Here is a 3451-nt window from a genome sequence, read left to right on the forward strand (position 1 = left end):
GTAATGAGCTGTCAAGTCCAGCTGTCTTAGGTCTAGAATCAACTATGTCTGTATAAATATGGAGTGATGTAGAAACCTTAATCTTTAAATTTATATACTCCGAAACTAGACTTCCCCACATCAGACTAGCAATCTGAAATCTTATATAAACCATCATAAACATAAACTTTAGAGCTAACACTGTTCTCTAATCACCCTTACCTCAATATCATGGTACATACTCCTCTGCCTTGCTAGATTCCCACTTTCTAACTTTTGATGTTGATCTACCTGTGGAGCTTATCCTGACCACCGTGACCTGTATAAACCAGAACATATTTACCCTGTATCTTCATCATCCTCAAGCTAAAGCATCCAGGAGAACTATCTCGGTAAGATATAAAGAAAAATACAGAAACAAGCTACAGAAACTACTCAGTTACAGATGGCGAGCTTGTTTCTGCTACTATTAACCCAAGAAGCAGCAGCATGTTTGCAGCCAAGTGAGAATTCTTGATTGTACCCACATCTCTACATCCCGTTAAAGTTGAGGTTCCATGCATATTCATTGCTGGATGCTTGTGAACGCATACCAAGATTTGGATGTTTTGTTGTGGGTATAATCAAGAAATTTCACTTGGCTGCTTACATGCTTCTGCTTCTGGGGTAGGGGATCAAAAGGGTTTAGAAGACATTGTTGGAAAAAGCATTTTTTGCTAAGTAGTGAGCAGGTTCATTGTAAGCTGAGATTACATGTACTTGTACTCTTTCTTATTTGTATTAAGTTTCATCATTACTAGAAAGAATCCTGGTTTTGTTGAATTCTTTATCAGTTTACATAGTTTTAACTCAAATGAACATATATATAGATTTTTTTCCTGATTTTTCTTTCGTAAATTAAATTTATTTTTTTGTAATAGATTATTGGAAAATTTCTTCAACATCAGACATAGACAATAGTATGAATATTATTTTTCTCACCACGCAACATTGTCCATTCAAAGAATTACCTACAAATAATGCTATTTATTTTTCACACATCTAAAAGCATATATAAATCCTTACCCAAAACCGAATCCAAAATCTCAAACTTAACCAAAATATACACAAGAGAATATGATGAGAAGCATATTTAGCGACGTTCAAACAAGTGGCTTTGGTTTATTTTGGGAGATATTGGCGGTTGCAACCACCTTCTCTGTAATAGCCATGGCCGTATTTGTTTGCGCCGGTGAAAAAATTTCTAAAAAAATGAGACAAAAGATAGACCATATGCTGGAGATAGACGCCTAGACCATATGCTGGACCATAAGCGTCTAGCGGTCTTGAGGAGGAGGAGGTTGTGGCTGCGGTGGTGGAGGAGGAGGGTGCTAGATATCTCTTTGGTACCTTTTCAGAACGTATTTGTATTTATGACCGACTTGCTTAGAATATCTAGGCATATCCTAGCACAATTTGTGCATAATCAATTTATTATTATGGTAAAAAGTATGACCAGTGAAAAATATCTATTTGCTTTAGTATCGCATATCAGATTCTTGCATCATCTTATTATGCCACTTTAATAGTTCTATCATTTGTATTTTGTGACAAATATCTATTTGCTTTAGTATCGTATATCAGATTCTTGCATCATCTTATTATGCCACTTTAATAGTTCTATCGTTTGTATGTCACTGTATATCATGTTATAATTTCTTTATGACGTCAACATGTTATAATATAATGGAAAAGTTAACTGAAAATGAGAATATAACCGAAATGTAATAGTATAGAATCGAAACCAGTAATCGAGGAGTTGTCATCCATTTTTTTTTTTGTTGTTCATTTAGGAGAGTTATCATCATTTTAACATAAAGCCACATATTTCTTTTTTTTTCGAGCTCAAACATATTTCATATAAATTCGTTTCTCCTTCTCAACCAAAGAGTATTTCATATAAAGAGATTGTATTGGCTGTAAGATCAACACATTGGTTAGCTTGTCTTCCTTGGAAAGTGATGGTTAGTCGAATTAATATTTTTCTTGTCTTGTTGATTTCTCTGGTAGAGACTATGAAACTTGACCATTCTTGAGGTTCAGCTAACGCTTTCACCAATATCTTTGAATTCACTCTCGAAAATTACCTCTTCATAGCCAAGATGATCCAAACATGTCATGATCCAAAGAAGAGTTGTAGCTTCTGCCTCGATAATGTTACAACAAAATTTTCGAGAAATTTTGAGCTCAGCCTAGAAATTAAAATGAATGACAAAAAAAAAAGAAGATATTCTGAACTCTTGCAATAAGAATTATGAAATGTAGAATGAATTTTGGAAGAGACTCATATCGGTCTTTGTAAAACAAATAAAACATTTGGTTGATACCACACAATATAGATCAAATGTAAAAGCAAAAATAATTAAAAAGATGTTAGTTTGATCACACACGATTAAATTACGCTTGAGTTTTTGTGTGGTTCAAACATGTCTTGTAGTGTGATAGATATTTCATTTCTTCTTCCTTTTTTCTTAGGGCAATTTTCATTTCTTTTGTTTGTAACTTACCAAATATGTATTTATCTATCACAATAAATGGGTCTGCAGGTTTAGAAAATGGAATCTACCTTAATTCTTCACTGAATATGATTGGTTTAATTTAGCAACCAAACAAATTCCAGGAAAATACTCAAATATAGTAAGACTTTGGCATGTGAGCATGCAAGTACAGACAATGAGACTCCTATGATAAGAGATGTAGAAAGAACATTTATCTTGCCTTGCAGATATCGGAGAGAGAAGGAAAGACAGAACAGCGAACAAGCAGAGAAAGGTTTATGTTTTGTCAAAATATTTTCCATCTGCATCATTGTTAATGCCATAGGAGCAAAACAGAGAAAGAGAAAATACAAAATGATTGCGTTTATGGAAAACTCTAAAACGGTAAGACTTTGGCATGTGAAATAGCAAATGGTACAGACAATGAGACTCCTATGATAAGAGATGGGGAGTAGCAAGAACATTGATTTGAGATATTACCCCAAGCTAAAGCAAGAAAGAAATGCCATAGGAGCAAAACAGGGAGAGAGAATACCGACAATAATGAGACTCCTATGATAAGACATGCAGATAGAACATTGATTTGAAAAAATGTCTCCAACTAAAGACATAAAAGAAAAATACAGAAACAAGCTACAGAAACTACTCAGCTACAGATGGCAAGCTTCCTATTCAGTTCATCAGCTGACCCATAGTCCAGGCTTAGCTCCGATAATCAAGGAACATCAAGTTTTTTTTTTCCTTTTCTTTTGATGTTTCCTTGTTATCGGAGCTAAGCCTGGACTATGGGTCGGCCGATGAACTGAACGGGAAGCTCACATTTGGTTCTTTGCCATCACATTTGGTTATTTGCTGGGACTAATGTAACAAGCCACGTACGTCTTCATCATCCTCAAATTACCTGAGACGACAATTCTGGTGGCTATCGGTTCACC

At 34.7% G+C, this 3451-nt stretch overlaps 1 pseudogene; it reads right to left on the bottom strand.

The window, feature by feature from the left end:
* LOC112081573 overlaps nucleotides 1-548 on the bottom strand; it is a 6252-nt pseudogene extending 5704 nt beyond the window's left edge.
* Nucleotides 549-3451: the final 2903 nt, after the last annotated feature.

This window comes from Eutrema salsugineum, unplaced genomic scaffold (genome assembly GCF_000478725.1).
Source record: "Eutrema salsugineum unplaced genomic scaffold, Eutsalg1_0 scaffold_10, whole genome shotgun sequence".
NCBI classification, from domain to species: Eukaryota; Viridiplantae; Streptophyta; class Magnoliopsida; order Brassicales; family Brassicaceae; genus Eutrema; species Eutrema salsugineum.